The sequence below is a fragment of the Halichoerus grypus genome, chromosome 4, assembly GCF_964656455.1.
Source record: "Halichoerus grypus chromosome 4, mHalGry1.hap1.1, whole genome shotgun sequence".
Lineage (NCBI taxonomy): Eukaryota > Metazoa > Chordata > Mammalia > Carnivora > Phocidae > Halichoerus > Halichoerus grypus.
The window spans coordinates 101,013,065-101,032,795 of NC_135715.1; the positions used below are offsets into that span (position 1 = coordinate 101,013,065).

The 19,731-nt window shown below is 43.2% G+C and overlaps 1 protein-coding gene across 1 annotated transcript in view; it reads right to left on the reverse strand.

Annotated features, from left to right (window-relative positions):
- Positions 1 to 19,731, reverse strand: part of TMEM163 (transmembrane protein 163) — a 220,790-nt gene that overhangs the window by 65,791 nt on the left and 135,268 nt on the right. The window lies entirely within an intron of this gene.

Sequence of the window (19,731 nt, forward strand, 5' to 3'; positions counted from 1 at the left end):
TCTAAAACCAGAGCTAACATTACTTAAGACACAGTGGTGAAAATAGTCCAGCAATGCAGTGGGCTGATAGGTCCTTTAGGAAATCAATTCCAAATGTTATCGTTGCTACAGTTCCATCAGTTTTGTCCCAATTGAGCCATTATAATTTATTTTAAGAAGGACATGGTTAATATTCATCTTCCATGCCTTGCCTTTTACCAACTGCAATCAAATTTTCACTGGGAAAGCTAATGATAAAAGCTTATATAAAATACCGCTAGGAGACAGCAAGGTGCAGTGTGTATGCTGGCACAGACAGACGAACAGATGAAGTCTCCCATCATTCATGGTGTAAGCCCTGACCCTTGAACTGCATCCTATAAAAACACCTCACCTCAAAACAAAGAGGGGGCAAATAACTCATTTTCTAGCAAGCGACTAACTGACTCCAGTAAGTCTGTCTCCTATGTTCCTCATCACCTTTCCAATCACAGACTATTTTTCAGACATGACTACAGATCTTCCTTGACTTATGATGGGGTTATGTCCTGTTAACACATTATAAGTTGAAAGTATCTTATGTGGAAAATGCATTTAATATGCTTAACCTAGTGAACATCACCGCCTACCTGAGGCATGCTCAGAATGCTTACCTTAGCCTCCAGTTGGGCAAAATCATCTAATGCAAAGCCTGTTTTATAGTAAAGTGTTGACTCTCTCATGTAACTATGATCGCTGTACTGAATGTGAAAATCAGAATGGCTGGACGCTTACAGAGTACTTATAAGTTATCAGTTGTTTGTCCTCGTGATCACACAGCCGACTGGGAGCTGCCACGGCCCAGCATCACGAGAGAGCGTCATAGTGCATATCACTAGCCTGGGAAAAGATGTAAATTCAAAATCAAAGTGTGGTTTCTACTGAATGAGTACTGCCTTCCCACCACCACGAAGTCGAAAACTCCTAAGTGGGGGACTGTCTTCAACATAACTAGGAACAAATCTCACCTTGGTAATTAATTCATCATCACCTAACTTCCATCCCTTCATTCTCACTTCCGCTGGCTCCTCCACACGTCTCTGTACATAATGTATGTGCATGTATGTATGTGTCTACGTGTGTGTGAGCACCCGTGTGTTTGTGTGTGTGTATACACACACATGCATATACAGAAACACACAGACAGACAACGAGGGAGGGAAGGAGGAAGGAGGAAAAAACGAAGGGGAAAGAACTTTCAGAAGTTTGTAAAGAAGCTTTAGAAAGACTTCAGAGAAATCACAGGAAATGCTCCAGACGGAAATACAACAAATTCATAACATTTGCAGAGGATACTTGCCAAAAAAAGTCCCAGAGTCCCAAAATCCTGCTCTAATATAGCTGGAGGTAGGGGAGTGAAGGGGAGGAGCAAGTATGAAAGGACGTTTTCAAAGTATAAGAGCTTTATCATTTCCAGAGAAGTATATGGCAAGGAGACCACCATCTCAGGGGCCTTCCCATCCCTGATCTTCCAGTGTTCTGGGCAAGGTTCCTGCTGTTACCTCTCCTAACCCTGGGACTCGTTCTGGTCCCAGCTGAAACCATGGACATTGGGGCGTGGAAAATGGCAAGACGGAAAGAAAGAAAGCCCATAAATAAATCATCATGACAGCACGGGAAACTCAGATGAGGTGAGATGTAAGAAAATACTCAACTTAGTCAAAGTCACAATCAAAAAAAACAGTGCAAACATCGATGTTAGACATAGGTCCAAATGGGCTGAGCTTGGAAAAACATCTCTTTGATATTTAAGACAGAAAAATGGAAATCTTTTCAAGTGCCATTTGGAGCACAATTCTCAGGTAGGCTACAACCCAAGAAAAATGGTCAATGTTAGCAGACAAAGAAAAGCCAAAAAAGCACCACTTCCTCTTCATTTCTTTCTCCTGGCCTTCCAACCAGGCAAGGCACAGAAATAAAAGTTGTTAAGAAGACACGGAACTTCAACAGAAGAGACTTGAGTAGAAGCCCCTGGTCTCTGACAAGACCCGGGTCCCAAACCTCACTGTCCCAAATACAAAAGATCATTCAATATTATTGGGCAGAATCTGCCAGGAGTCTTTGAAAAAGAATCAGGGCAAAGAGGGAACAAGTCTTAAAGTCTAGAAACAGGTTTCAATATTTTTAAATAGATCTTAGAAATTAAAGATTAATAAGAGCTTTACTTCAAACTCTTAGATGACTTAATTCAACATATTACAAACATTCCAAAATGGACAAGATTTTGTCCAACTCACCAAGATTCACCAAGAATAAATCACACAGGCCTAACTTCATTTCCTTTATAGATGACTTTACCGCCCTAGTGAACCAGGATATTGCTTGGCTTGTACATTTTGATTTTATGAAAGCATTTGTTAAAAGTTTGTCACAACATTCTCACAAACAAGAGGGAGAAATGAGGATACAGTTAGGTGAACTAAACTCTGGTTTAACAGCCTTTCCAGAAATTTTTATTAGTCAAACACAATCAATTTAGAATGAGGTCCTGAGGGTCCTGTTTTAAAGAAAAAAGAATTTTGAAAAAAAACAAAGTTGTAATGGACATCACTTTGCCTCTTATTTGCAAAAAAATGTAATGATAATATGCACCCTATTAGTTGGAATATAAATTGTCATAATCTTCTCAGAGGACACCTTAATAATACAGATCACACCTCTGACTAGCAATTCGTCTTAAGGAATTTTCTTCCTAAAAAAGTAATCAGACATATGCAAGAATGTACAAGGTTCTTCGCTGCTATGTTACAATGAAGAGAAAACAAACAAGTATTTAATGAAAGGGAATAGTTAATAATGGTGCATCCATAAGATGCAATATTACCAGACACTTAAAATGAAGTACATCAAGATTCTTTAATGACAGAGAAAAGCTCACTCTAGGAAGTTAAGTGGGGGAGAAAGTAGGATATACAACAAAACACTGAACGTTAACTCAATTTTGTAAAAATGCACTTAAACCTGTGCAGAGACATTAAAGAGATGGAAAGAAAATTAACCACTGTCTCTGCGTGGTGAGATGAGATGTGATTTTGATTTGCAAACTTTGAGATTTTCCAATTTTAAAATAATGAATATGTATTAATGTAAAATCGTTAACTGTTACTCAGATTTTTTTTTTACTTGGTTTTCAAAAATCATAAAAAAGAAAGTAATGAGTATGCACGCCGGAGCTGATGGGCCAGCACTCAGGTTGTGACAGCAATGCAACAGGGAGGGTTTCTACATGGGAGCCCCAAGGCCACATCCAATCTGGAGGCCAGTCCAGGCCTTCATGGGAAAATTCTACTCATGCTGGTTAGGAAGCCCCATACCCTCGTATGAGTCCCAAATCGAAAGTAAGAAATATGTAGGGGGCCAGAGGAGGGGCAGCCCCCCCACCCTTCCCCCTTTCAAGTTCCTTCTATCAAAGTCCCCATTTCTGCAACAACTTCGTTGTGAATGCACTCTGACTTTACTCTTTTAGAGGCGGTTAGGAGAAAAAAAATTGGACTTCCCAACACGAAATGGGGCCCCATGAAATCCCGCAAAAAAGCCTTCCTCAGTAATCTACCCAAATCATTTTCATTCTATAAGAAAAAAATCATGACTTACTAGCTTGAGGCTTTTAACTCAATAACATATGCCATCTTTGGAACTAAATCTAATAACCTGGGCCCCCCACTGTGGGGGGGGGGATAAATCAAAGTAATTATTTCTGGAAAGTAGCTGATGTGCAAATATATTTTCTTCCACAATAAAATGCCCCCCCACACACACGCGCACGCGAGCTTGTACGCACACACACCCTTCCTTTGAAATGAGCCAATCAAATACTACCAAGCTTAAGATGCAAAGAGAAATCAATTTACGTACTTTCCTACATCTCTTCAGCTATGCTTTAATGCTTCCTGGCCTCCACTCCAACAACTTTTGTTGGCTTATATCAGTCTGGTTTTGATGCAGAAGAGGGGGTAAGGAGGTTTGCATTTCTTCTGCTTTGCCATTAAAATCCCCTTTTTGAAATACCACTGAGGGGCTCCCGGGTGGCTCAGTCATTAAGAGTCTGCCTTCAGCTCAGGTCATGATCCCAGGGTCCTGGGATGGAGCCCTGCATTGGGCTCCCTGCTCCGCGGGAAGCCTGCTTCTCCCTCTCCCACTACCCCCGTTTGTGTTCTCTCTCTCGCTGTCTGTCAAGTAAATAAATTAAAAAAAAAAAAAAAAAAAGGCCCCAGAAATGTTGGATGTTGGCTAACAGGCTAGACCTAAATCCGGAGAGCTGCTGATGGAGGTGCCCACCTCCCCTGCCCTGGGACAGGTCAGCGGACAGAGACTGAGCACGGTAAGGCCAAGCAGACCTGAGCCCCATGCCCAAACAACACACCGCTGGTCTCAAGCGCTGTGCAATTCCTCCCTCCCCCAACATTTTGATAAGGCCAGGCTTCTGGGACGGCCAGAGAGATTGTATGGAACAACACATGCAGAAAATAACTCCCAAGTCCTTTCTTCCTCCCAAGGCCGTTCATGAGACAAACCCTCCTCCCTGAGCGCCTTTGCTTTGAATAAGATGTGATATTTGCACAACGTCGATTCAATAATAAGGAAATGTGTCCTGCCTTGGTCCCGACCATGTTTGCCACCGCCTTCAACGATCACATTTCTGGCAACGCAGAATCGCAGGTTAATTATGCAAAAGGCAGACCCAGCTTTTGCCTCCCCATTGTTTGCAAGCCTGTCGCTGGCTTTAGTTATGATCTTTGGGAAAGCAATCTCAGCGAGACCTGCAGCTGTGCCCACACAGTGAAGGGCGCTTGGGGAATACTGCCGGCTTGCCGTGCATATAAAAGAGGTGAGCTTACCCTTCCCTGCATATGTTCCTCATTCTCCCATGCATTTGGGGCTGGCAGCATGTCCAATGACAGTGGCCACGCCACGGACAACCAAGATTACAGATCGGTGGCAAACAACAGCCCCACCATACTGGGGGTACTGATAGGTCTCCCGTGTAAGGCACGCTCTTGCCAACAAACCAGCTTTCACCCTCATTCAGAATACGGATTGAGCTAGGATGCACTAAGGGACTGTTAAAATCACAGTGTAGTTGTCTCTTCTTACAGAAAAAAGTACCCCGTATTTCAAACACAGGGCTGAGAGGAACACACTAAGAGGTGTGCATAGATTCAACCACAAGCAGTAACGGTAACACAGCTTAAAACAGCAAAAGCTGGAACCACTCAGGTCTCCTAACAGGAGACTGCAAAATAACTTATGGTAGAGCCAACAGCAGAACTCCATGAGGCCCTCAAAAAGAATGAGTTAGATACACAGGCAGGAGGTTTTTAAATGTCCTTGGTTTTCTATTAGGAGGAAAAAAGCAGGTTCCAAAACAATATGAACAAAAAGATCCTATTGTCATTGACACCTAGTGATGTGTGTATCTAAAGCATATGGGTGTGTACCATATTTTATTTACATACAAACTATTCTGGAAGCACCTGCTTCCAAACTATTCATTGTTATGATCTTTCACTGGGGAGAGAGGAAAGGATGAGGGTAAGTATGAATGAGAGAGAAAAGGTTCAGTTTAAATTTTGCTAATTTAAATGTACAGTTCTGCAAATATGCACCACAATGACAGCCAGTGAAATGAATAAAAATATTTTCATTTTTAAAGAAATGACACAGGGCCTCACATTAACAACAATGGCAGAATTCCCTTATGACAAACCACCTGAGCTCTCTGACATTAATTACATAATCAGATCACCTCACCCCCAGCTTAATGACTTGCCCATGGCTTCCCACTGCTCATATAATCCAAATCCCTCCCGAGGGTCCCCAAGCCCTGGCCCCTCACTAACTGGGTCCAGCCACAGGAACCTATTTTTTCAACCCCCAAACACACCAAGCTGGTTCACACCCTCGGGCCTTTGTTTGTACCAACCCCTCCGTCCAGGGATGACTTTCCTCCAGGCTCCTTCCCGCCATCCGCAGTATCAGTTCAAGGACCTTCCCTGACACCCAGCCCCAGAGGACCCCTCCCCACACTCTCGGTCCCATCGGCCTGGAAGATCTTCATAGCTCTCTCTTCCCTCTGCAGTGACATTATGGGCCATCTCCTTTTGGGCCCATGAGAGCAGAAGCTGGTCTCAAGAAGTACTTGGCACCTCAAGAAGTACTTGACACACTGTGGGCTCTCAGTAACTCACTGTCCAACCACAAGTACATATCACAGCTGGGTGTTAGAAAACCATCTCCTGACAGGAATCTGAGCAGCAAAACTGGACTTGCTCAAAATACATCTTGCCTTCTCACACAGGAAACAAAATGCACACCACCAGGACACCTCTCTGACCACAAACCAGATCCCTAGATCATCATTCCCCAGCCAGAAATGCAGACTACCTGAAGAATTCAAAATGAGGACAAGGTTTAGATACAGTGCGATTTCATGGAGGCCCGTCAAGACTGATTTATCCGTGAATCTTCACTATGCTCGGTCAAGGCAAGAAAGGAAGTTTTTCCATGACCACCTTTCCTGAGCTGTCAATCCCAATAGTCAAATGAGCCCTGAGGAAGAGCAGGTATTTAGCCAGGTTGGTCTTAACCAGAGCCAGCAATATGGCTTGCTCAAAAGAGCAGTAAAGGAGGGTACTGAGACACAGGGGCCTAAATAGGTCATTTTTCAAACTCCCGTCTGTTCTCTCAGACAGGACTTGTCAGCTGACTCTTTGTACTGTTGGTATTGTTTAAAGAGACTCAATTTCAGACTCCAACACATGCCTTCATATTCTGGACGAATTGCACCTCTGATAGTCTGGTTTTCCCATGATGTCAGCCTCAGTCACCTTGGGAGAGAGGGAGAATCTGAACTTTAAAAGCAGGTAAGGTCAGCATACGGCATATTTTCAGGGTACTTCCATGCCACTGACCTAGCTGTTATTTAGGTTTTCTGATTGAAAACACACACACAGAAAAAGGAAAAGATTTCTTGGCTGAAAATGCCGAGGAACAAATTCTGGTGGGTACCGACACCCACACTAAACAATCCCTTTGCAGCGACAAACACAAGAGCAAACAGAGAAACAGGGCCACTTCACCTGTCCTCACAGTCGCCCCAGGAAAGCCCCGGAGAGCGGGGGTTTAACCCTTCCTTTTAAAGTTTGGAGCAACGTTCCGGCCCAATACTCAAGCCCTCTGGGGGAATTTCCCCTCTGCTGGCCTGTAGTTAAGAATTTAAGTTAATGGAAGGGGATGAATGGGGAGCTGCTATATCAGTGGGCATAAATTTTCCATCACGCAAGATGAACAAGTTCAAGAGAGCCGCTGTACCACACTGTGGCCGTAGTAACATTGTATTGTAGACTTAAACATTTGCTAGGGTGGCTCTTACATTATGTGTTTTCACTATGATAAAATCAAAAATTTTTAAAGAATTTAAGTCAATTTAATTGGTTTTAGGAATATATATTACTTTTATACGTAATTTTTATATTTACTTATTATATATCACGTAAATATGTGTACACACACATACACACATTTTTCAACTCTTCAAAACATGTTCTCTTTTGATTCTTTTCCTGATACCTCCAAGGCAGGTAAGACAGCAATTTTAATCTTACTCTACCAGATGAGGAAATGAAAGCAAAGGATGGTTACACTATGTGCTGCAGAAACAGACCTAAAATGTGGATTTTTTTGCCTCTTAAGTTGGGGCTAAAGTGTGGGGCTGTTCACAGCTGTTCTCTCCTGAGTCTTCTTACTTCTGAGGCCACCATCACACCTGACCTCAGCATACAATGAATCCATGGAGCTTCTCACCTGGGCAGGACCAACACAGTATAGCCCCGAAATGAAGGCAACCCCAGGCTTTGGAGTCCAGCAGGGCTTGGTGCAAATCACTAGCATGAATCCCAGGTCTACAGCTCTGGGCAAGTCACTGTACCTCTCTGTACCCATGTCCTCATCTATAAAATTGAGGTAGTGACATGTGTATCTCATTGGATTGTTCTGAGGATTAAATGAGCGGAATCAGAGAAAGTACTTAGCACAGTCCCGAAAGCATGGTAAGTAAATCAGTAGTTAAGAATGGCCTAAAAGTTTAACTTTTAGATCAAAACCCATCAGATCAGAACAGGAATTATACAAAAACCCCTCGGCTCCGTACCAGACCATAAAATCCACAGCTCTATGTCTAGGGCCTACAGGTAGTCTGAAAATATGCAATGAAAAAAAGAAAAGGAAGCCTCCATTGCTAGCAGATGCTGATAGTGTTTCTCCCCACAGGCAGAAAAATTAAGAAAACCATTTGGATCCCCAGACAATATTCTTCTGATGGCCATACTATGCATCCACTAATCAACTGGCATCCTGTTTTTACAGGTCAGTTCTATGAGCTTGATTAATCTTAGTCCCCTGTCTTTGTGCCATTAAAACTAAAATTCAGTCTGTAAGGCCCTAAGCCAGACTCTGCAGAGCCATCAGGAGGCCAGAAGGACATCATCAGTGGGGTAAAGGCCTCTTGAGGGAAGCTTCCTCCAGACACCAGCTACTTCACTAGCAGGGGTAATGTAACTTCTGAAGCGTCTATGGGAGTCGAGACAAAGAAACAAACCAGGGAAAAGACTGGCGACTTTTCAAAAGCATAAGAACCCTCAAGTATAAATCAAAACCACAATGAGATACCACCCACACACACTAGGATGGCTAGAATCAAAAAGGCAGGTAACACCAGGTGCTGATGAGGATGTGGAGAAATTGGAACCCTCATACATTGCTGGTAGCAATATAGAATGGTGCAGCCACTTTGGAAAACGGTTTGACAATTCTTCAAATGTTAGCTATATAGAGTTACCATCTAACCCAGCAATTTCACTCCTAGGTATGAAGCCAAAAGAAATCAGAACCTATTTAGATCAAACACTTGTGCACAAATGTTTACAGCAGCGTTATTCCTAATAGCCCCAAATGAAACCAACCAATGTCCATCAACTAATGAATGGATTGACCAAATGTGGGACATGCAGACAATGGAATATCATACAGCAGTAAAAAGAGGAAATACTGATCCACGTTACAGTGTGCAGGAAGGCAGGAAACATTATGCTAAGTCAAAGACTAAGTGAAGGAAGAAACCTTCTGTGTCTGTGGAGCCACAGACAGGAGCACACGGTTTACGAATCTACTTATTTGAAAGGTCCAGAGTAGGCTCAACTACACAGACCGACAGATGAGGGATTGCCTAGGACCAGAGGGAGGAAAGGCAAGTTAGAAGGAGTTGGAGTAGTGGAAGCTCAAAGGAGTGGGGCCTCTCTTCATGGTGATAAAAATGTTCTCATGAAACTGATTGTGGTCATACATGTACAATGCTATGAATACCTTAAAAGCCATTGACCTGTACACTTTAAATGCATGAACTGCAGACTATGTGAATTATATTTTAATAAAGTTATTTTTTAAGACATACTTTTTTTTTTTTTTTTTTTGGCCTGGAAAGCCTACTTTTAAAAATAACCCCCATGGGGCACCTAGGTGGCTCAGTCGTTAAGCATCTGCCTTCGGCTCAGGTCATGATCCCAGAGTCCTGGGATCGAGCCCCACATCGGGCTCCCTGCTCCACGGGAAGCCTGCTTCTCCCTCTCCCACTCCCCCTGCTTGTGTTCCCTCTCTTACTGTGTCTCTGTCAAATAAATAAATTTTTAAAAATCTTAAAAAAAAACAAATAATAACCCCCATTAGGGGCGCCTGGGTGGCTCAGTCGGTTGAGCATCCGACTCTTGATTTCAGTTCAGGTCTTAATCTCAGGGTTGTGAGTTCCAGTCCCATGCTGGGCTCTGCGCTGGGCATGGAGCCTACTTTAAAAAAATAATAATCCCCATTTATGGGATACCTACTATTCGTCAAACACTATGCCAGGCAACTTACCTATCTCATTTGCTTCTCATAACAATTTTATGAGGTAGGTAGAAGCTACTCCAAAAACAAACAACTCAAATATTCCTCTAGATGCCTTCTATTTAGTGATATGAGTAAACTAAATCATGATGTGGAAAGATGCTGGTAAAGCCCATGCATGAACAAATAAAAACTCAAAGGGTCCAACTATTTAGAGAAAGACAGGAGATGGGGAGGGAAAAAAATCACCAGCTTCCATTTGGTGCAATATCATAGACTTCCCTGCCAAGGGAAGGCTGCATGCACTGTGGCAGGTCCCTTCAGAAGAGAAGTACTCAGATGGAAAAGCACCCGGTGGTGTTGATGCTGAGTATAACAGCACCCAGTAGCATAATCACAGGAAGGCAGTATAAACATAGAGGAGATGAGAGCTTCACTCCTTGTTCCCAGACTGGCTGGCTTTTTATATTCTCCCAGAGGGAAAAAGTATGCTTGACAGGATTACAAAAATAACATATGCACCTTGTAAAATATTTTTTTGAAAATGCAAGAAGTATGAAGAAGAAAGTAATCATCAGCCATAACCAGCATCGACAGTTGGTGCTGATCACTAGTCAACGGCAAGAACTAAGCAAAATTAAATTGAGTTTGAATTATCCAACAGCTAACATACAGGACAAGATCTGGAGACCGAAGGGAGAAGAAATGTGCCATGAAAACTCTGACCCTAGAACTTCAAATACAACTGGAGAAACCGAGCCCATGGAGTCATCCTCTGAAAATAGGACCACTCAGAGAAGGCAAAAAGCCTGCCAAAATCCCACTGCCAAAGAGAAGTCACAAAAAGAGAAGAACCCTCTTCTTACCTGTCCACCTTAAACCTCACCACTTTAAGAAGGGTTCCTGAACTAAGTCTGTTCACCACAAAGCACAGGCAGCAGCATGGAAGGTGGAGGAATGACAAATATGGGGACTTCCCAGGCTCAGGTTTCCAAAGGGTGACGACACTCAAGGTGAAGGGGCCCCATTCACAGTTTTGGGCCCTGGTGTTGTTAGGGATAGAACCCTCTCCACTCATCACATGCCTTGTTCTGGCAGCAGGTGCCAAAGGAGAGGCCACAGACCTGGACAAAGATGTGCTCCTATTCTTTCATAGCAAACCCACAGAGCCCTCAGCCCAGGATCCAGCAGGCCCTACGCAGCTCCCGGCTTGGCCTGAAAACAAGAACCAAAGTTTCAGTGAGCATGGAGGAAGTCCAGGCTGCAGCCAAGACAAATGATCTCCATTTGCAAGGCCTTTGAGACACAGGAGAGCTGCAGAACATGTCATGGCAGCCCTTTGCCAAGGGACCAAGCCATGAACAGCTGCTCCTGCGAATGGCAACCGGCCCCCAGGCAACCCTAGCAGTTATCTGTGTCCGACCAACAGCCAACCATTTCCCCACCTTCCAGGGTCAGAACCAAAACTCAGGACCACATTTTCAGTCGTATGTCTTTATAATAAGATTTTATACATTTTTCTGGATCCATACCACTTTCCTTCTCCCTCCAATTAAATCGGGGTTGCAGCAAATTGCTAAGAAAGGGCATTTCCAGGAGGAGGGGATGGGGGTGGGGGAGGCTGGAATGAAAAACCAGTAAAACAAAGACACACAAATGATCACTTAAAGAGGCAATGTTGCATAAAGGTTACGAGCAAATTTCAGAGCAAGCAAGATGTAGTTTCAAACTCCAACTGAATCCATTACTAGCCTTGAGCCTTCAGAAATACTGTTTACCTTCTCTACCAGCTGTCAAATAATACCTCTACCTAATGCAGAGTCCAGCATGATACCTGGTACAAAGCAGGTGCTCAGTAAATACTTATTATCACCTTAATAAAATCTATCAAAACTTTACATAAGATGAAGGGCTTCTGCAATTCAATCTTTCATTCTGCAAGTCTTTAAATGAGCACTCTAGTAATTGCCAGGTGTTTTTCTAGGGAATGGGAATAAAAAGACTAAGACACTTAAGGAATCCCCTTACCCTTGTGAGCTTAAAGTCTTCTGAGGGCAACAGACAGCCAACAAATGTGCCAATAGAGAAACTAATGTAGGTATTAGGTCTATGAAGGAAAAAAACCATGGCAATGCAAGAAAGAATATGGCAGGGGAGGGTGGGGAGCAAAGCAGGGAGGATCTGGTCAGCTATTAAGTTGTACTTTCTTTGTCACCTAAGTTCTGTAGCCAGAGTCTGGGAAATGTTTCAAAAATGAAACAAAAGGCTCCTCATTCCCATCTGAAATTCTGGTAACCCAGTTCCCAAAAGAAATACAAACACTAAAAAGGCATCTGAGGATATGGTCAGACTGATAACTAAACAAATGCATGTTAACATGGAGAATTCAATTTTCCACCTGGACAAATAGCTAAGATCAGAAAGAATTTTAACACTTAGTACCAGCCACGGTAAGTCAACAGACACCCCCACCCCTACCAAGGGGGATGGAAATTAGTATGACCTTGTTGGAGCACAGTTTGACCCTGGGCATCAAAATTACAGGTTAGCATATTCTTTGATCCAGACTTCTAGTAATTTATCCAGAAGAAATAAGAAGAGAAGCATTAAAATTCGAACGTGTAAGGACAGTTATTTCAGGTCAATTCTAGCCCCGAGACACTGAAAACAACCTACATCTTCAGTAGAAAATTACTTCACAAAATATGCTAAATCCATACACACAATACTGCCTAGCTATCAAAAAATAACATACCTCTATTTATCCAAAGATGGGAAAATGTTCAAAACATGGTGGTAAGTATAGAAAAACCAGTTTGCAGAAGGGTATATATAGATGATCTCTATTTATGTAGGAAAAAAATGTATACATAACCATGCATATGCATGCACACAAATACAATACACATCAAAACGTTAACTCTGGTTCTCCCTGGAAGGCCCTCTAACAACTACTATATTCTTTGTTGTTGGTGGTTGTTTTTTGGGGGTTTTTTGTTTTTTTTTTTGAGAGAGAGCATGCATGTGCATGGGGGGGTGGGTAGAGGGCAGAGAGAGAGAGGGAGAGAGAATCTTAAGAGAATCTTAATCTTAAGCCCCAAGGCAGGGCTCAATCTCACGACACTGAGATCATGACCTAAGCCGAAATCCAGAGTCAGACGCCTAACTGACTGAGCCACCCAGGCGCCCCTTGCTATATTCTTTGTACCTCTATGAATTACCTTAACTTTTTACAGTAATCATATATTACTTTGTCTTGCCCCACACAAATGAGATTTCTTTTAGGGGTGGGGTAAAGAAACGATATCAGGAAATCAAGCAGTCTTTTATCACCTCACTACACTATCACCCCATGTCCCTAGGTCAAAAGCAAGTTTTTCAATATGTTAGAGCATGTGCTTGGGTTTTAAAATTTTTTCCCTGCAAATTCTTTTATTCTACACTGTTCCAAAGCAATTAAATAATAGAGTAATTTCAAACTATCCTAGTATGACTAGTGAAAAAACATTTTCAAAACTCCAGGGATGGAAAATAAATGATCTAACTTTTAAAAAAAAATTTTTTTTTATTTATTTTAGAGAGAGAGAGAGGAGCAGGGAAGGAAAAGAGGGAGAGGGACAAGCAGATCCCGTGCTGAGCATGAAGCCTGAGGCGGGGCTTGATCTCATGACCCTGAGATCATGACCTGAGCCGAAACCAAGAGTTGGACACTTAACCGACTGAGCCACCCACGTGCCCCATGATCTAACATTTTTTGAGCATATATTGATGTCACATTCAATGTCATGTTTAATTTTCACCACAACACCATTCAGTAGCTATCAGGGCCCACCCACCCCCTTTCCCAGATGAGAAAACTGAGGCTTTGAAAAATTCATTCACCACTCGAGGTCGCCGAGCAGATGAGTGCAGGTCTGATGGAAGACTCTTCTCAGGGACAACAGCAGTTTTCCTGTGGCTGCTACAACCGAGCACCACAAACTGAGGGCCTTAAATAACAGAAATGTATTCTCTCACAGTTCTGGAAGTTAGAAGTTCAAAATCAAGGTGTGGGCAGGCCCATGCTCCCTCGGAAACCTGTAGAGCAGAATCCCTCCCTGCTTCTTTGAGCTGCTGGTGTTTGCCAACAATCCTTGGGGTTCCTCAGCTTGTAGGTACATGCCTCTGAACCCTGCCCCTGCTGTCAGGTGGCCATTGTCCTCCTGTGCCCTTCTGCCTCTTCCTACACGGACTCCAGTCATATGGGAGTTAGAGCTGAGAAGACCCTTTTTCCCAATCAGGTCACACTGTGTAGTAGTCGGGGTTAGGATTTCAATATATGGTGGAGGGACACATTTCTACCCGTAACATGGACCGAAGAAGACTACACTCCTTCCTCTGACATGCCCTGCCCACAGCGGCACGGCCCGTTGATGTCATGCCTGTGTCATGGAAGGTTTTAGATGAACTTTCCGTGACAGTGAAGGCAAGTCTCCTCTGCCTTCAGGCAAAACTATTCAAGGCACAGGAGCTCAGGTCCCGCTATCAAGGATCTCTGCCTTCTACACACTGGCTCTCAGCAGTTACTGGGGGACTCTCGGAAATTAAGTATTCATCCAGGTCAGGTTCTGCTCTTGAGTTAAAATACACTCAAGAGCTTTGTAAGGTTAAGATCGCTAGAAAGATGTGGAGGAAATACGGTTCACTTTCCCAGACTCCCCGATCGAATGCCCATGAGAAGAGCGGGAGACATGGTACTAGTTCACTGTGTTCCTGGTATAACTCATTGCCTTTGCCATCGCTTAGATCAGACACCATAAGCAAATTGCCAATACGCCATTTCTTGACTGAATCAATTACTTCTTTTTCTTTTTCAATTTCTGGAGCTGTTACAAGAATGTTGCTGAGACCAATAATCAAAAGCCATCCTGTCGACTGATAGTTTTCAGACCAAGGCATTTGGCTCGGCAAACGGGGGGCAGGGGGAGAGGAATAAAAACCAGAGCAAGGACCCTGCATGGGTGAGAACCAGCGTGCCCCACTTATTTCGCATGAGGAGATACGCAAGGATTTATGCCTCTCTAAGAATATCTACTCCGGAGCTCTCAAATTTGCTTTCCAATATGCTGCTGAGCATCATACCATTTGGAGGTACATTTGGAACAAGTGAACAACCTCCCAGGCTGTGTTTTTGCCTCAGTGTTGCAGAATTTCAAGCCTGTAAAGGTGAACAGCCTCCCATCTGCCTCCACCTCTCCATCTCAGCGAGCTCACGGATGGCCCAAGGAGACAGCTGGGACTGGGGAGCATTCACGGGCCTCCCACCTGTGCTGCAATCATGCAAAATGTCAGAGGCCCCCAGTGAGTGTCAAGCTGTACCTTCCCGTGGCAAGCAGCCCGATGGCCCTCCACAGCTGATGGCAGCGGGAAGCTGTACTTCCCGGGGCCGAAAATGGTACGGAAGGCTGACAATGGCAGACACGAGCGTGAAGTGCCCTGTGTCACCTGGCCTTGCCAAGTTCCTCCTATACTCATTTCTCCCATGCCTGCCACCTCCGGCACCTCCTTCCTTCCCTCAGGATCTTGCTCTCATTTCCAAGTCCCGTGGACTTTGAGTAACAACACTGTTTTGGAAAAATGGATTAAAAATGATCAAAGTACCTAAAGAGTCACTGTCCAATACGGGAGCCACGAGCCACATGTGACGATTTACAGTTCAATTCATTTAAATTAAGTCAAGCTAGGAACCTAGCCACAGAGCCAGTGTTCCATGGCCCCACGTGGGTAAGGGTCTGAGGACGCTGGACGGTGCAGCTACAGAACGCGTCCGTGGCTGCAGAGAGTTCTACGGGGCTGCGCGGGTCTACAGGATGGGAAGAGCAGACCTCCTCCCTTTCTTCTGTCCCCCGTCCCCCCTTCCTGAGGCGAGCCTGCTGTCAGTCTGCTCTGTATCCTTGCGAGAGTTTTTATATGCCTCAGCAGTGTGCGCGGATGCAAACCTCTATTGTTAAAACCAATGAGAAAAGACCCTAACACTATTTTGCTGCACGCTTTCTTCACCTAAGGACGCTTGGCGATCACAGTGTAAGTGTACAAATAGTGCTTCATTCTTGCGGTGGCCTCAGGGCAATCTGCGGTCACCAGGACAACTGTCACCACCCCACCCTTCTAGCCACGCTCCTCGTTGTCTCCTTGCTCCCTTCCCTCCCCAGAACACTTTCATCCTATCCCAGTGACCACATCCTCAGGCTCTTTTCTGACTCTTGCCCTCACCTCTTGGCCTAATAAAAACCTGGCTGCTCCCCGGGAAAGCTGCCTTCCCTACGTGTTCTCTCTCAAGCACACTCACAAAGCCTCCCTTCCTCGTGCTGAATTCCAGACCAGTCCTCCAGCTTTTCCCCTCGACACTCACAGGCACCGTCAGAGTGAACCACCCGCTATAACTCCTTGCGTCAGCCCCCACCTCCTGGCCCCTCTCCTTTAGTGACTGAGGACAGCAGAACCTGTTTCACTGCGTTCATCTCCTCCTTGAATTCTGCAAGCACTCCTTCCATCCCAGATGGGGCACCCAGCCACTACCTGGCATGACACACGTCCCTGACCTTTGGTTCGCACCCTACCTCAGCCACCCACTCCCAGCCTACATCCATACCAATAAAAGAACGACCCATGAAATGCTGGATTTTAGCATTTCACTCTCAGATTAGTGCCGCACACCCATGACCGGCTACCTAAGCAAGCAAGATTTCTCACCCCTGAGGACCGTTTGTTAACCTTACCGTGGCCATCATGCTAAGCGAAAGAAGTCAGTCACGGAAGAACATATACTCTCTGATTCTACTTATTTGAGGTACCTAGAGTAATCAATTCAGAGAAACAAAATAGAATTGTGGTTGCAAAGGGCTGGGGGAGAGGGACACAGGTAGCTGTTTAGTAAGTATAAAGCTTCAGTTTTGCATGAAGAAGTTCTGGGGACTCTGTTCACAACCATATATGAATAGATTTAATACTACTGAGCCATACACTTAAAACGTTTAAGATGGTAAATTCAGTGTTACGTATTTTTTACCACAGGAAAAAAAAATGCAAAACAAAACCACTGAGGCTACACTCTGTAGTTGGCTATCTTAACAACTGAGGTGTATAATGCAGTACTCCGTGGTGGTGCTAAAAGCATCCTCTCTTGCTCTGGGCATCAAACGCCCTATCCCACGCAGCCAGCACACAGAGCAGCAGGGGGCAGGGCTGACGAAGCTCCCTCTCCTCCTCGCGCTGGCAATTCCGAGCTCAAGATTCTTTCTGAAGCTTAGAGTCAAAGTAGGACAAATTAGAGGAATTAACTAAGGACCAGTTGGGTATTTCCCCATTTATTATTCTCCAGCAACTAACTGAAAGCCAATGGTTTTTCTAGCCATGCCTCTCATAATTCATTCATGCTCATTAATATGCAAACATCAGTTTCTCAGCTGGCAATGATCCCATGAATTTTTAATTTACATGGGATGAGACAGAGATTAAAACTTTAAACTAAAGCCAACAATACAAAGGACTGTGGAGTGTCGTTTGAATCCCTACATTTAGACTCTCCAAATGAATTCACTGGCATCTTCATGTGAACTATCATCTGGGAATTATCAAAGCAACTCCTCTGTGAGTTTTTGTCCTTTAGGTATCAATAGAGATATATATTTTTTTTAATGGTGCCTGTTTGGGGATCAGTAAAAACAGTGAAACCAAAGACATTTGGTTCACACCCTACCTCAGCCACCCATTCCCAGCCTACATCCATACTAATACGAGAACCATCCGTGAAATGCTGGATCATCAATCTTTTGTCATCAATATTTTAATCTTGGAAAAACTCCAGGCCACCTGACAAATGCTCAGAGAGATCCCAACTCTATAGAAAAGCCACAATAATTTGTAGATTTGTGACTAATATGTAAGAAACTCATTTAAGCATAAAGGAAATCGGATTTTAATAAGCACATTAGAAGAGAGAAACTGAGAAACATGGAACTCAATTCCTTCTGGAACTGCAAATCAAATTCTGGATTAGTAATTCGAAAATACGAAAAGTCAGAGGGAAGAGCTTTGTCTTTTGAGGGCAAGGCCCAAAAGAATTATAATATAAGCCACATGTGTAATTTTAAATATCTAAAAGCCACATTAGAAAAAGGAAACAGAAGTAAAATTAATTATAATAGGTTAATCCAATATATCCAAAATATTTTTTCAAGGTTTTATTTTTAAGTAATCTCTACACCCAACATGGGGCTTGGACTCATGAGTCTGGGACAAAGAGTTGCATGCTATACCAACTAAGCCAGCCAGGCACCCCATATCCAAAATATTCTTCTGTCAACGTGTAATCAATATCTTTAAAATTATTAATAAAATGTCTACAGTCTTTTTTTTTTTTTTTTTTACTAAGTCTATGGAATGTACTATTTTACACTTACAACACCTCTTAGTTCGGACCAGCTACACGTAAGTGCTAAAATAGCCACCAGTGGCTACCGTACTGGACAGTGCAACTATAGAACCAAAGAATTTATGTTCTCCTCACAGGAAAAGGACAACCTATCTCTAGGTTGTTCTCACTGTATTCCTCAAATAATTAGCCAGCAACAACTTGGGTTTTTGTATTAGCTATTCCCTTGGCTAGACTAGTATTAATTCAACTTCGATCATTATGATACCATCATTTGAAATTTTACAAAATCAACTTACTATAATTGTTTTCTTAACTTTTTTCAACCATCAATTGACTCACTTTTAAAACAATTAACCTTATCCTAAACAATATCATCTGTGATATCACAGATTCGACCCTTCATATGTGTTAAAAGAGCTAATGCACATTAAAATAAATACCTAACACTTCAAAGAAGTTTCTGTGCTCTACCTAAAGCCAACAGTGAAATAAAATTTGTTCTCATTTGTGAATCAGTTACAGCATTATCTTTCAAAAGCTTTCCATTTGGCACGTGCAACCCCAGATCTATTACTATCTGAGTCCCCTAGTACCTAACATTTGTATCTCAACACTTAATACATTTTAAGTATGACATGGCATTCCCATCGAGACTACCTTCTGTCTGGGCACCACCAGAAACACAGCAGGGGAGCATTTACTCATTTGTATTCAACTGTCCAAAAGCCACAGAGGTGGGATCAAACTCTTCCCTTAAGGACCAGTGGTGGCTCAGTCTCAGGGGAGCCCCCTTAATAATTCCTTAATAATTAATAATGATGGCAGCTAAGGTTTCCTGAACTACATGCCAAACACTGCTCTAAGTTATATGTGTATATATTGTTCTACTATATATAACATATATACTATATTACATATTGTGCATATATAATATATATAATAACCCTATGAAGGAGGTGTTGTTTTCCTGCTTTTCCAGATGAGGAAACACGGCATAGAGCACTTAGCAGCTTCCTACAGTCACAGAGCTAGCAAGTAGTAGAGCTAAGATTCAAAGCCAAGAAATCTGACTCTGGAACCTGTGCTATTATCAGCCCGGAGATTACAAATGGAATAAAGAAGATGGAAGTTGGGAAAGCCATGTTTTATGGTCACAAACTCAAATTCCTCAAAGACAAGATCATCACCCACAGGATGTAGAGACTGGGACAAGCCGTGTCCTCTAATACAGAGAGGAATGGAAGACAAGCAGGGTAATTTAGAATACCCTCAAGATGTCTTCCAGAAATTACAGTGGAAAACTCATCTTAAAGCATGAGAACTCAAGAGAACAAAGATTCCACAAACACAAAAAGAAGAGGATGGAAGGATGAATGAACTGAAACATGGACAGATCAATGGACAGATGGACAGAAGGATAG